At 48.4% G+C, this 14,964-nt stretch overlaps 1 protein-coding gene across 3 annotated transcripts in view; it reads left to right on the forward strand.

Annotated features, from left to right (window-relative positions):
- The first annotated feature begins 14,539 nt into the window (after positions 1-14,539).
- Positions 14,540-14,964, forward strand: part of SNX19 (sorting nexin 19) — a 123,589-nt gene continuing 123,164 nt past the window's right edge. The window contains exon 1 of one of the 3 annotated variants that reach the window (XM_075774842.1): positions 14,540-14,892. The gene's annotated coding sequence lies outside the window, so the exon portion shown is untranslated. Of the gene's footprint in view, positions 14,931-14,964 lie in introns of all 3 variants that reach the window. The other 2 variants (XM_075774841.1, XM_075774844.1) reach the window with 2 other exon arrangements.

Genomic DNA, 14,964 nt, shown 5'->3' on the forward strand with positions numbered 1-14,964 from the left:
AAGAAACATCACATCTCTCTTCCTTCTCCATCTCCCTCCCCTCTGCCTTCAAGTGCTCCTTGGAGTGTCTCTGCGGAATCATGTTTATATGCAGTGAGTGCTGTTGTTAGTTAATAACATCGCGATCACTGAACCTCCCTAATGAAAGAGAGAGACAACATAAACTGTCATTTCAAACAAACATGCAATCAGGGTACCAGCAGCTCTGAAAATATTATCTTCCCCAATTTCACGGGCTTCATGCAGGAAATAGGCTGCTTTCATGGAGATTCTGGTGCATCGCTCCTCGCGCATGGGATCCGGGAGCGGGCTGGGAGCGGTGGGGACACATTAAAGCCATGAAATTGGCTGGGCTATGAAGGAGGAATTGTTTTAACAGCTGGAGCCCGGAAGGACAAATAACAGCAGCGATTATATCTTCATTGCTCATCGTAACCAATGCGCCAGGCAAGTTGTAATTAGACTGTGAAGAGATGAAGGTTTGATAGTGAAGGCTTTGAGCTCGTGATTAGACACGGCACATTTGTGCCTGCCCCACAGCCACCCTGCTCCTTTTGAGAGCAGAGAGCAGAGTTCAGGTCAGGCACTTTGGTGCTGCTGCAAACGCTGCTCGACCCGCACAAGAGCGGTGCCCGGTAACGCTGAGGCCATACACTGTGCTTCCTCCTCCTCCCCTTACTCACAACCCACATGTCTGTCTTCACAGCCCTAGAAAAACCACCATTTTCCAGCTCTGAGATGATCTCCAGCTGATACAAAGCTTTAAACCTACAAGGCAATGCTGACTTAGAGCAGCTACTGAGCAGCTCCATGTTTTGAAGACCTCAATAATCTTAAGTGTTCTAGGTAGTCATGTTGATGATAATGGTCCTTTCCATGCAGAAGCAACTTCTCTAGGTTCACAGATCCACTCGTGAGGGTTCGGTAAGCCACTGGGGCTTGGAGGCCTTGGGATGGATTGCCTTCCCAGCCACAACCCACCTTGCTCAGAGCTGATGGAGGCAGAAGGAGACCTGCCTGGGTTCATCTGAAGCCACCTTCTGCAACCCTTCCTGTGGGAGCCAAATCCAAAGTGGATTCACCTTGCAGCTCCATGGTCCAACACTGCCTTTTGGATCTGCTTGGACAAGCTGCTATTTCTTTCTCACATCAACTAGAATTAAATAGTCTCCTCCTGACAGCCTGCATTCCTGCACAGGCTTCTCAAGAGACACCAACCAGACCTGAACAGAGAGAGGGTAGACAGAGCTGAGAGCTTCAAAGAGCTTTCCCTTGACTCTTTCCCCCCATACACACCATGAGGGATCCCTCTGGAAAGCAAGATTGGAAGAGGAAGCGTCCTCTTCGTCCTGAAGCCATCACCACCAAGGTGAGCAGGAGAAGCACGCCTCAACTTGAAAGTGAAGGCAGTTCTCCACCACCGAATTAGTCTGATGGAGCTCAAGGAGAAAAACGGAGACAAAAGGGGCCAAGTTTTCCCTTGCAAAAATATTTATTTTGGCAACCATCTTAATAACAAGCACCTTAGAAAAAGCCAGGTTGCACTTATCTACTGGTCCCCCTCTCTGGCCATCATGGGCTAGAGGGAAAGTGGTGTGAAAACCACCCGTCCCCAGCCACACGCCAATGCCTATGAAAAGGGATAGCACTAAGGGAGGTAAATCACAGCAAAAATAAAAAAAGGAGAGGGCTAATTCCCCCCCTCTACACCTCAACGTTTTAATAGACAACCTCACATCAAGAGGACTCCTGCACACAGCGGACAGACCTTGCGGGAGAGCCGCATGGGAGGTGACAGCGCTGCCACCGAAGCTTGGCAGCCGAATTCAAATGAAGTTTAAAAAGTCCTCTGACATTTAAGGGAAAAAAAAATAAAAAAAAAAATCAACAAGCATCTAAAGTGATGAGGGGACCAGGCATATAACTGGCTGAATGTCACATTTAGAGCTAGAGAGATAGCAGCTGCTTTATCTCCTAAAGCAGGTGGTTGGAGTGGGTAAATAAGGCACAGAGGGCCAGATTCTGCTCTCACACCTGCATCCCTCCACTGACTGCAACAGAGCAACTCTGGGTTTGCACCAACATGACAGCCAGCCAGAATGGGACTGGAGAGTCTATTAAACTTTAATACTTCCGAGCATCAACAAGCATGCTACCAGCCCCCTGCCTTGACTCCAAATATCCATACAGGCCACAGCCACGCCAGTAAAAATTTATTGATTTAAGTTGGCAGCGCCCTTTCTGAATCAGTTGTCGTTCTGACTGATGTACAGATATGAGCAAAAGGACATTAGAAGCATTTTAATGCACTTTTTACTGCATTATCTCTCACCATGATCTTAGCTGCTTCATGGAAATGACTCACAGAGCAAGTAGAAGAACCCAATGTAATTAACGACCTGGCAACTCTATAATGATCCTTTCTACATAAAAAGGTCTTCCCTATCCTATGAATAGACTTGAAGTAATTTATTGCAATCCATATAAAGATGAGACTGCTTTGACCTTGGGGATTTTCTTTAAGGATTTTTTTTTTAAACAACCATAATTGCTAAGAAGATTTTAAGTGATAGCAGTTTAAAAGAAAATTTTTTAAATGTGATGTGAAAAGTGAAGAATCATCATGAACAGCCTTCAGAGACAATATTAACAAGCATCCCCTGCATCACTTTGGGATGAGATTTCAAGACTAAAAAATAGATTTCTTCCATTTCTTATGGGCATTACTCTAATCCTCAATACACTAAAGCACAGATGTAGCTTTACTCCCATGAGTAGCTCCCCCATGGGCTTCCCTGCATATTCATAATTTCCTGGAAGTCAAGAGCAAGCAGTTTCGCTGCATTCTCCAGGCTGTCCCATGAAGCCGATGGTCTGCCTTTTACAGACCCAACCGAGATCAGCCTCAGTTTTGCCCATCTTTACCCCGCACGCCCTCCTCTAACAGCACATGGACCTTCTCGCTCGTGCAAACACCTTTTCTCCCCCATCCCGCGCTGCCTACGCAGTCCCCGCATCAGCTCCTCCTATTCAGATTGAACTCAACCCTGATTTACTGCCACGGGGCTGTTGGTAAATTGTTAGCTTTATGTCCGGCGTGATAGCTTTGCATTGGCTTTTACTGTTTGCAGTAAAGCCTTTACTCTTTCCATCTCGCTAACACCTCGCCTGCCTGCGCGCGTTGCTTGCTTTCCCCTCGTTTCTCATTTCATCTCCCTCGCGCGCCTTTCATATTCCCCAGTCCCCTGCATTTTCACAGGGAAAGCATCGTAGGCGGGTGATTTAAGCAGAAGTTGAGTTCAGTCTATCAGGGCTCTTTTCAAGGTCTTTGAGAGAGGCAGGGACACCTGGAAAGGGGTCACATCACACGCTGGATTAGTTGTCGCAGGACATCTAACACGACTTCCAGCCTTTGAAGTACCCGGAGCTGTTTTGATTCCTTTCCCAGAGCTTTGGGGCCGGCTCGATTACAAGGAAACATGTTGAGCAAAGGAATAAATCTGGCCCAGGAAAGGGTAAGCTGCAGGTCTGACTGGAAAAAGCTGGGATGGAACCACTTTCCATCAGAGAAATGAGATTTGTTGGAAGTGAAACGCTCTGCGGAGTCAGGGCTTTTCCTGCGGAAATTTCATTTCACAGAAGAGGAGGAAAAAAAAATAACATCCGACAACTTTGAATCATCCTACTTTGATATTCCTCAAAATCCGGTATTTGCATTCTTTGTTTCAAAACAACTTTAACCTCAGACTTGTTTTCCCTCAATTGTTTCCCGTTGTGCTTTGTCAAGTAAGACATAAACAAGCTCATGCAAAACCCAAGATATGTTCCTGCCTGTAATGTTTTGAAGGAGTTTGGAAACCCAGCGTTTCGCTCCGTTCAAAACAAAGCCACCGTCCCCAAAACTCACAGCTGAAGACAGAATTTTGCTGATGGAAAGGCATAAAAATATCTATGTATTTCAAAATTCACACCTTGGATGAGGATAGAGGAGTCACCCTTTCCACCACGTAGAAATGCTCAAAATAGTCAAGGAGCATCAAAAGCACTACAGCAAAACACAATTTGTTTCACTTCTTCTAGGCTAAGTTGAAATATACAGGATTAATTTTTCATATGATTTAAACTTTAATTAAATGTGAGAATTATATTTAAGAGAAACAAAGAGAAGCAACAAGTCCGTACCCACTATTTTGATTTCAAGTCACTTAAAATGCTGGTGGAAGCGATCAGACCCAGCATGAGCTAAAAAGCATCTTCCAGAAGAAAGTTATTTCTCAAAAGAAAAAAACAAAACCAAAAAAAACCACCAACCCTCTGACATCCTGCTTCCTATTGACTATCAGATCACATCACTTACAATCGCTACCATATCTCACATTAAAAAATTAAGTCCATAACTGCAGAGAAACATCTACCCATTTCTTTTATAGCTTCTTGCCACAACGAGCTATCTATCTCCATTATCACGGCGCTATCACCAACACACAATAGATCTGAGCTCGCGTCGTAAATAACGCTTTCATGTAACGAAGTTACACTTAGGAGTACAGGCATAAATTAACACTCAGCCATGTAACTCTAAATAGTATTTTAGGCCTTGTCAGAAACCAATTATGCAAAATATCCTCCTTGCAAAGATCTGCTCGTGACACTTCAAAGCATTACCTCATTTCAACCACCGTGGACAAGGCGCGGGGCCGTGAATCAGGAGATGAGGGTTTAGCTGGGGGATGTTTGGATGAGTAAACCCTCTGAAGTCATCTAATTACTGACATCATCGCTTGAAAGCATCCGTATGCCTTCCAAAAAAACCACATTTCTAATTTGTCATTTCTATGCTGGTAATGAAGATGCCTCTGCCCAAATCTGAGCCTGTTATCCCAAATCAGTGAAGATCCCAAAATCTCAACAAACAGGAGGGGCTACCGGCAGCGAGATTTGCAAGGTTTAATAAAAGATATTGCCAATAAACCCTGCGCTGCCCGTACCTTTACACCATTTTGGCTGCAACCCAGAGGACTATAACACAGCCTTATTTCAGCCAGGAACCGAGGCGCGTGAAGATTAAATACTTTTCTCAAGGTCACACGCAACCCAGTGGGAGAGGCAGGGGACAAAATGAGAAGCATCCGTTATCTTTCCATCCCAGGTTGGATATCCAAAATGGGAATCAGTCAGAAATCACTAGCTGGCTGTAAAAAGCTTGGCTGCTTTCCGTTCAAAGCGAGGAATGGGGATGAAAATCCCTGAGGATGTTTACTAAAGTCCCCAGCAATTGTTTATCAACATGCATTTAATTGTGCCAAATACCCCGTCCCTAAGAAACCAGAACTTTTTTCCCCCCCTTCTACATTCTGACGCAGCCATTCCGATTTTAAGATTTAAGATTGCCACAATCCTCCCCAAAACCGTATCGATTGAGCAAGGCTCCCATCGATCCGTGGGCATTTCTTTTGGCCAGCTGAAGCCATCTCCTCCTGGCCACGTCGGCTGCTCGCACCTCCCTCGACTCGTAAGAGTTTGCTGCGGATCTGATAGCAGATGTGATTTCCAGCTGGGTCTATAGACCGACCGCAGCAGGTTCATTAATAACAATTATTAAGTGCTTTATGTTACAAATTAGGCCTGTAGGAATACAAAAAAATATCCAGCCGGTTGGTTTACAGTCTCTCGTCGGAGAAAACTGTAAATTCCCATTATCACAACACTATCACCACGGCAAAATGGGTATAGGGACTCATCGTAAATAATGCTTTAAAATAGCTAAATCATCACTGGATGCAAGAGCGTAAATTAGTATCCATATGCAACGCCAGGAAAGGCCTCGGCTAACAGCTTCCAGGCATCAGCCAACAAAAACACAGATTTTTTTGGAAGTTGCAACGGACACCATCTTCCTTTCGCTGCTTCCTAGCACCAGAAACAACAACCACGTGGGGCTGGGCATTTTGCTTCATATATATAGTAACTTCACTCCAACGACCTTTAGGAATTAATACGTTGGGCAACAGAGGAGGCGGCAAAACAAAACAGGGAGGGCACAAATCTCTCCTAGTCCTGCCCTCAAGAGCTGCCATGACTCCGCAGGCAGGAAAGAGATGCCAGCACCCTGGGGCAGTTTGCTAGAAAATGACAGGAGGCCAGACTAGGAAAAAAAAAAGTTGATTTTTTTTTTTAAAAAAAAAAAAAACATTCCCCCCCTAAGGCACAGCCTGCCCTGGAAAACCTCCTTCTCCTCCATCCTCCTACTAATAAGCTTCAGCTCCCCAGTGCGTGGCACCAAGAAAGAGGGTGAAAGACTCCAAGCCAGAAGAAACCTAGCCTTCTGCCCACAAAGAAGGGGGTGTGTGTGGGGGGGGCCAAAATAAAATAATTTCCACTCTCCTCACCCAACGGTCCCCTACTTTGTTCCACAAAACCAATTTTTCCCAGGGATGCTGAGTCCTTTCAAGGGTGAGCCAAAGGTGCAGCGGACGGAGATAAAACGGATCTGCGCGCACAAGAAGAGATGCTGAGGCCACAGATCCCACCAGGGATATCTCAGGCATTTATTTTCAGTCGTTTCTGCCCGGGGCTGGATGCGAGGCAGCAGAGAAGAGGGAGCTTATTCATCCCATTACTGGGCCCTTGAGGCATCCAGTTCCCCCCACCATGAAAATTTTAATAAAACTGGTGCATCGACTTTCAATTAGAAGGCTGTAAAACGGTTCATTTTCATCTGTTTGTTGCACAGTAACACAGATCCTCGGGAGAAAACAGTGCCTTTTCCAGACTGTCTGCGACGCAGAGAGCATTAATTGAATATTCTGTTGAAACCACCTTCAATTAGTGCCTCCGAGTTTTGCATGACATTCATCACTGCAACTCACCCGATTCTGCATGCAGCACGTTTGGGGTTTCGTGATGCGCACATCACATTAACTCGCAGCATTATCCCGAAAATAACAATTTTATTTGCTAATGAGATGCTAGCCTGGGTAGGCTAGCTGCTGCACGAGGCGATGACTTCCCACAGCCTGGACGACATGAAGCAGAATGGGTTCCCCAACCACAAAATAACCAGTGCTGATGATAAAGTCCTCACACAAACCCAAACTATACCCTTGCTCTTCCAGTTTCTCTGTACGGGGAAACTGAGGCCAGCCCTATGGCTGATGTTATAATATGGAGCATCCTTCATTAGAGTTCCCCCAACAGCCTGGAAACCAAGATTACATGCATTCACATCCCAGGTGGGATTCAAGCCATAAAGGTGCGTCCTATGGATCCTGAGGCACCATCGAGCCTTAAAACTCCTTTTTTTGGCCATACTTTAGGAAAAAGTTCAAGCCGAGCGCTGGCCAGGAGACAGAGGCAAGGACAAAAATCTCACTCCAGTTACTACTGCTGCAAGCCTGACCCACACCGAGGGACGGCTGGAACCATCCATCCCAGGTCTGATTTCTCCCAAGCACCCCAAAGGAGTTTTGCTGCAGACGCTGCCCCAGACTCGTTCAGTTCACAGAGCAAACGAGTCCCCGCTGCGATACCCAAAGCTCCGCAGAACCGCGGTGCTGCTCTCCCCTACCTCACAGGCAACCGCTCAGCATGGAGCGGAGACGCTGGAAGATATTCTGGTGGAAAGGTGCTTTCATCTTTCCTCAAAAAAAAGAGGGAAAAAAAAAAAGCATGTTTTAAATTTTGTATGCATCTCCGCTGACTGGGGGGATCTTTTTCTGCTGAGTCCTAATACACAGCGACCTCCTTTCCACTTTCCACTCACTTCAGCAACTCCCAGAATCTCTCCAAACATTGATGCAAAAGGCAGAGGGAAGCCAAAGTGTTTGTCAGAAGCTTGTGACCAAAGAGCCCGCAGCGGTGCGGGAAACGAAGGGACCGTGAACGGAGGATTTAGACACGTTGCACGCGGTTGTGCATCTCTTCCGCCGTCGGTTTAGATCGTTATATAGCGTCAGGGAAACAGCGTAGCTCAGAAAGACAAGCCGCGCAAGCAGGATGCATCACTTCCCTGTGGCACGGCCTCGGTTTCCCCAACTTTAAGGGGGCGAAGCTTCGTAAAAATAAAGCGCGGAGCAGGCTTTGTAGAGCACACTGGCATCTACTGAGGTGGTGCGCTGTATTAGCAAGGTGATATTAATAAGCAGATCTTACATGCAAAATTTTTCATACAAAATTGCATGACATTTAACCTTGTGTCAAGCGCGCAGCAAGCTGATTATTTTAATTACAGAATGGTGGGGTTTTGTTGGGGTTTTTCCCCCCCCCCTCCATTATTAGCTTCAGCCAGCAAATCACTGGAAAGCTGCAGGCGAGGAGCAAAGTTAAAAAAAAAGGGGTCCATAGGCATGCATCTAACATCCACGGGCAGTTAGCACACTTACACACACCGGCAGCGTGCGTGAGGGTAGTTGGCCACTTAGATGAGCAATTTCCAAGGCTACACCACGCGTGCACTGATTGAGGTCCCCTCCCAGCACCAAATCGCTGCTTAAGCCTCCAGCTGAGCGGTTGCAGAGCAAAGCTGCTGTGACATTTAAGGCTCAGCGCGGGGCAAATTTCACTTATTGTACATAAACCATCCACGTCTGCGTTTTCACCGGGGTTTGGAGTTGGGCTCTTGGCTTTCACCAAAACCAGAGAAAACGCATGTCTGCTTCAAGAAAAACCCAAATACAGCAGCAACCCAAGAGCTTTTAAGAAACCCCACACACCAACTGACTTTTTTTTTTTTTTAATTGTTTCTTAACTTTCTATCTGCAGATCTGCAAAGCACTCTAATATAATCAGGTCCTCTGCACAGGGGATTAGCAGGCTTATATCCCGTGGATCCAATCAGGAAAGTCTATCAGCAAAACATACTTATGTTGATACAGCTATTATAATCTGCATAATTCTTCTGAGTTCACATACTTAATGGATAGCAAACAGAGTCATTACTGCTGCAACTTACATCCATAGGATCTCTATGAGCCATTCACTGCAGTGTTTTTTATTATTCATAGCTTCAGTTATTGATTTTCAGGAAAAGATACATGCTTTTAAGCACCATAAAAGCAAGAGAGGAAAACAAATAGCGCTATTCCAAGATTAATACGCTGCTCGTAATAAAAGTATGGCTGTCACATTGCACTGTGTAGAGCTGATGGAGCCTTGACAAATTCCATGCAAAATGGCTGAGTTGCTTAAGAAGCTTGTTAAATAATTTAAAGGCAAGTTTTACTGGAGGCAGGAAAGTTCTTCCCCAAATCCACTTTCTTAGATTTATGAGCCAGGAGTATGTTAATCAACCCGAGTGCAGGATTCAGCTGGGATGCTGCCTCCCAGCAGGGCACAGCCTGGGTGGAGGGTTTAAGTGAGGATCTATACAATATGGTAAAGCATCTCCAAGCCACAGTCCAGCTGACAAGCTAGGATGCGATGGCGATCCACGCTCACCAAACAACGGGGCACCGCAAATCCTCTAAGGAGGGGCTCGTATACATGGACGGCATCAGGACCGCTCATCCTGCTCCTTCCCAGCTCTCCAGCACAGGATTCATCCCAAACCCAGACCACTCAATTACACCTCAAGGTGCCCCCCAGGGTCAGAACTGGCTACAAAGAGACTCTTCCCCTCTTGCCCTGATGGATTTTCATTTGCAAACTCTCCCAGGAGGTACAAGAGATGCACGGGGACATCTTCAGCCTGTACAGTCCAGAAGCAACACTGGGAAGGGCCAGGCAACTCTCGAGCATCTTGGCATGACAACAACTCTTTTATCACCTTGTGCTCCCTGGCAGGCAGAGAGCCCCACTGCTAAATCAGCCAGGTAAATCAGAGCTATCATCCCCAGCAGAAAAATTCCCCGCCTTCAGGATATTTATGTGAGGAATAGCTTCCAACACCCAAGAGCCCTTTCAAAATGGACATCGCAGGACAGCAAGCGCAAAGCCATGCTCAAAGCTGGCGGAGCGTCGCAGAAAAGCAACGCCACACTTGTTTTTTTCACTTAAAAGCTCACGTAGGAGGCAAAGGACCTTCCAAATTACAACATTTCTATAGCAACTAGGGTCCCACCATGGTCTTTTTGTTCCAGACGCTGTACGGACTGTCTCCATATTAATAACCCTGCTTCCCAAGGAGGCAGGAAACAAGAACACCACCCGCAAGATGAAATGTGAGGGGCCAGTCTGCTGCAATACCTGGGCAAGGAGGGGTGCAGCTGGGGGAAGGCTCTGCAGTAGCTTGCCAGGCATCTGTACTCAGTGCAAGCACCTAAAGGCCCATCCAGGGCTGCGCTCAGGATGCTTTGCAGCTCATGCCATGAAAATCATTCCAACACCTTCACACTCCCCTCTCCCAAGCCCACAGAAGAAGAGTCGGGCGTCTAAGTCTTCCATACTTGACCTCCGAGTTCCCACTTGAAAGAACGAGTCCATTTATTTGCAGATGTTTAGGCAGACCTGACTGCTGAAGCACTGCGACGCTGCACTCGTGAGATACTTCTCCTCCTCCAAACAGCACAGCAACAGCCCCAATTTCACCATGGGGAACAATCAAGGATGGCATTTATGTGACCTGCCTTCCCCATCCATCTAATCAAGCTAGTCCTGCTTTATTTTTTGGGGGAGGGGAAAGAGGGTGGATAGCAGCACCTTGCCACACCATCACTGCTTTTGCATCCAAATTACAAGAGAATCACACCTTAACTTATTTCTCACATAGGAAACTTGTCAAAACAGGGAAACGCAGATATTTTTACTCCCAGGAGGAGCTCTAGATGTCATGCTCAAGCCAGTTCATTTTTTCCTGTATCATTTACAGCTGCCTGGAAGTTTTAAAGCAGGCGGATGTATCTTTCATAAAGCATCTTCGCAGAGATATCACCCTTCCCAAGAGCACTATGTAACTAAGATGGGTGTAAATATTTAAGGGCCCCAGAAATTCTTCCCTGTCCCACCCCCGTGCTTGCAAGCAGGAAAATTTCTGAAACCAGGTGCTTGAGAAAGGCAAAGCATCTCAGATCCCAAGTATTTGGGAGGACCCTCATCCCCGAGGGCAGGCGGTAGCCAGTTCATACACAGCATCTCACCTCCCGCGATCAGCAAGGCTCCTTGCTCCGCGCGCTCTGTTCTGCATTTATCCATTAATAATAAGCTGTCACATCCCCGGTTCATACCTGTTATAAATTAATCTCTTTTAATTGGCCACGCTTCCCAACCCAACTGGGGAACAATAGCTCCCCACGGGTCCTCTACGCCACACAGTTACACGGCACCGAAGAGTTAGTACCTGCCGAAGGACCCCGCCGCCCCCCTCCCACGCACAATAAAAAAGCCAGTGGGGGAACGGAGACATTTGTCACCGCCGGCATCACGATTAAAATGCATTTGCATCGCTCCAGCAGCTCGGCATCCTCCAGCTCTGGTAGCCTAATGTAAGGGCAAGGCTGCTCAGCCCATGCAACAGCTTGCAGAAGCTCCTCCCCCCAAAAATCTCTCTCCAAGAGAGCAAAGGGGAACCAGAGCAGATGGGGAGGGCTGGAGGAAAGGGGGAAACTGAGGCACGAGGCTTTAACTACGATGTGGCAAGCGGGGCATGCTCCAGCAGAGGAGGAGGTTGTAAACCTCTTGGAGGTTTAATGCTGGAGCAGAAGTCAGGCTCTGCTGTTCAGCTCCGTTAACCCCAAGCGCTCAAGCTCTCTGTGTTGGGTTTGCATGGCAAGGTTTTGGTAGCGGGGCGGGCTACAGGGGAGCCTGTGAGAGGCTGCTAGAAGCTTCCCCTGTGTCTGACAGAGCCAATGCCAGCCGGCTCCAAGACAGGCCTGCCCCTGGCCAAGGCAATCAACGCCTCTGTGATAACATATTTAAGAAGGGAAAAAAAAAAAAAAAACAGTTGGGGGAAGTTTTTGCAGCCAGAGAGAGGAGTGAGAAGATGTAAGGAACTCTGCAGACACCCAGGTCAGTGCAGAAGGAGGGGCAGGAGGTGCTCCAGGCGCTGGAGCAGAGATCCCCCTGCAGCCCGTGGTGAAGACCATGGTGAAGCAGGCTGTCCCCCTGCAGCCCATGGAGGAAGGATGAGGGGGTGTAGCGATTCCACCTGCAGCCCGTGGAGGACCCCACGCTGGAGCAGGTGGAGACACCTGAAGGAGGCTGTGGCCCCGTGGGAAGCCCACGCTGGAGCAAGCTCCTGGCAGGACCTGTGGATCCGTGGAGAGAGGAGCCCACGCCAGAGCAGGTTTGCTGGCAGGACTTGTGACCCCGTGGGGGACCCACGCTGGAGCAGTTTGCTCCTGAAGGTCTGCACCCCGTGGGAGAGACCCACACTGGAGCGGTTGGTGAAGGACTGTCTCCTTCGATGAGAGGAGTCCTCCCCCTGAGGATGAAGAAGCGGCAGAAACACCGTGTGATGAACTGACCATAACCCCCATTCCCCGTCCCCCTGTGCCGCTGAGGGGGAGTGGAGGTTGAAGCCGGGAGTGAAGTTGAGCCCGGGAAGATGGGAGGGGTGGGGGGAGGTGTTTTAAGATTTGGTTTTATTTCTCATTCCTCTACTCTGTTTGGCTTAGTAATAAATTAGATGAATCTCCTTTCTAAGTTCAGCCTGTTTGGGTTGTGACGGTAATTAGTGAGTGATCTCCCCCTGTCCTTATCTCGACCCCAGCCTTTTGTTACACTTCTCCTCCCCATCCTGCTGGGGGAGGGGTGAGCCAGTGGTCCCCTGCTGCCGGCTGGGCCTAAACCTCGACGCTCTCCCTTCCATATGTCTATTTTGGAGCACGCCTAAGAAGCTGCAACACTTTGCAAGACCTGCATTTCACTCACCAAAAAAAAAAAAAAAATACCCAACAGACTTGCTTCATCATTTACTCACACCCATTAAACATATAGTACCAGGTACTGGTGCTTGTCTAACATATGTATTTACACCATAACACACCAAAGCGGAGGCAGGAGCACCCGGGCAATGAGGGATGCAGAACAACCCCGCATGCAAGTGGCTCCAGCACCCAGAAACACCCCCGGATGCGCAGCGATGCCAGGGGTGCACCAAACCGGTATGTCGCACCTCTGCTTCCCAGGGATTCAGGCTGCAAAGAGCCCCATAAAAGTATTTTCTAAAAGATTACTTTTTTTTTTTAAATAGGAAGGGTTTGATTCAATTAAGTTTTACTTGCTGCTCTATCTTCCTGCAGTACCCACACACAGCTAAAAGACATCCTCAAAACTGACATATTTTAGGCATTTTTTACAGTATTGCAATACTCTCCACCCAGGAATCAGCAGTTTCCTCCCATCCCAGCCATCTGCAGCACCCAAATCCCACCCAGCACCAGCTCCCAGGGACAGGAGCACCCTCCCGCCTTCTGGATTTTGGGTTATTTTATTTTTCACATGAACCCAAGAGCTACAACCCCACATGCAGGAGCAACCGCAACAACCCCAGTGGCGTTTGTATGTTGCAAACATCCAGGGAGCTTCTCAGCCCCAAAGAGCCCTTTGGTATTTAACCACACGATGCAAATATCATCACTCAGGACATGCAAACCTTGCGGGAACACCTTCCCACAATATCAGGACGCACCCAGCGAGGTCACCGACAGCAGAATGGTACCCCCCCAAGCCCCTGCCTGCACCCCCCCTTCCCAACACAGCTTCAAGAGAACTTTTTAAATTGCTCTGACCTTTTTTTTTTTTTTTAAGCACACTCCTGCTACAGCCCTGCATCTCCTCCTGCACGGACCGTCCCCAGCAGCTCCATAGAAGTCCTTGGGGAACACCTTGGAGAGAGAAATTGGGGTCCTCTGAAGGGGTCTGCGCCTCCTTGGTTGCCAAAGGTGGACGTACAGGTGTGGTTTGTACATCCACACAAGGTTTTAGCCCAAACTCTTCCAAGCACAACCCCAAGGCCAACACTCCTCACCCATGGGGAGACACCAAGAAACTGCTGCTCCCCCGGGCCCCTTTTGTGCCGCACCGCAGGTGAGCAGCAGCACCGCGCTGTGCCCCCTATTAACTGCCAGCTGCAGGCAATCACCCCGCCCTTGTTTCCTCCCAATGCACCTTTTTTTTTTTAATTTTATTATTTTGGGGGTTTTTTTGGCAACGCTTCCTAAGGCTAACACCTAACTGCCTACACTACTGCAGGGCTCTTTTTTCTAAAATAAACAGTAGACACTTGCAAGTTTTTTTTTTTTTTAAGCAAACACACACACAATCAACTTGGTTGTATTTTTTTTTTTAAGCACATGCAAAAAACATTAATAAAGATAAATAAACCTGTGCAATGCTGTAAGTTCTCACTGCTCAAAATAAACCCCGGGCAGGGCTGCACGGTTTTTATCAACGCATGCAAAAAATCGGTGCACGCCCGTGCGTAAAACTCGATTTCCCGCCTCGCGCTGCAAACTTTCCAGGTTTTCCTTGGTTTTTTGGGGGTTGTTTGGTTTTTTTTTTTTTTATTTTTAAACACTAACGGCAACCCCGCGAGCCCTCCCGCCCGCTAGGGGGCGCTAGGGAGACGACGAGGTCGACCCTCGGCCGCTCTCCTCGGTAGGCATGGTACCGGAAGTGGCGCCGGAAGTGCCGGTGCGCGTCTGGCCGCGGTGCTGGTTATAATGCCGGGGCGGTGAGTGCGGCGGGGCCGTTGTGTCGGTACCGGTTGGGTGCGGAGCCGTGTGCCCGCAGCAGTGGGGGCTCTGGTGCTTGTAGGGTCTACCCTGGTGAGGAGCTCGTGTTGGGCTGGTCTCGGTGAGGGACCCGGGTCGGTTGGGCCTTGATGAGTCCCGGTGAGGGGCCTGGTCGGTTGGGTCCCGGTGCCCGGTGAAGGAGCCCGGTCTGTTGGGCTCTGGTGAGCCCCGGTGCCCGGTGAAGGAGCCCGGTCTGTTGGGCTCTGGTGAGCCCCGGTGCCCGGTGAAGGAGCCCGGTCTGTTGGGCTCTGGTGAGCCCCGGTGCCCGGTGAAGGAGCCCGGTCTGTTGGGCTCT

This window comes from Balearica regulorum, chromosome 23 (assembly GCF_011004875.1).
Source record: "Balearica regulorum gibbericeps isolate bBalReg1 chromosome 23, bBalReg1.pri, whole genome shotgun sequence".
Lineage (NCBI taxonomy): Eukaryota > Metazoa > Chordata > Aves > Gruiformes > Gruidae > Balearica > Balearica regulorum.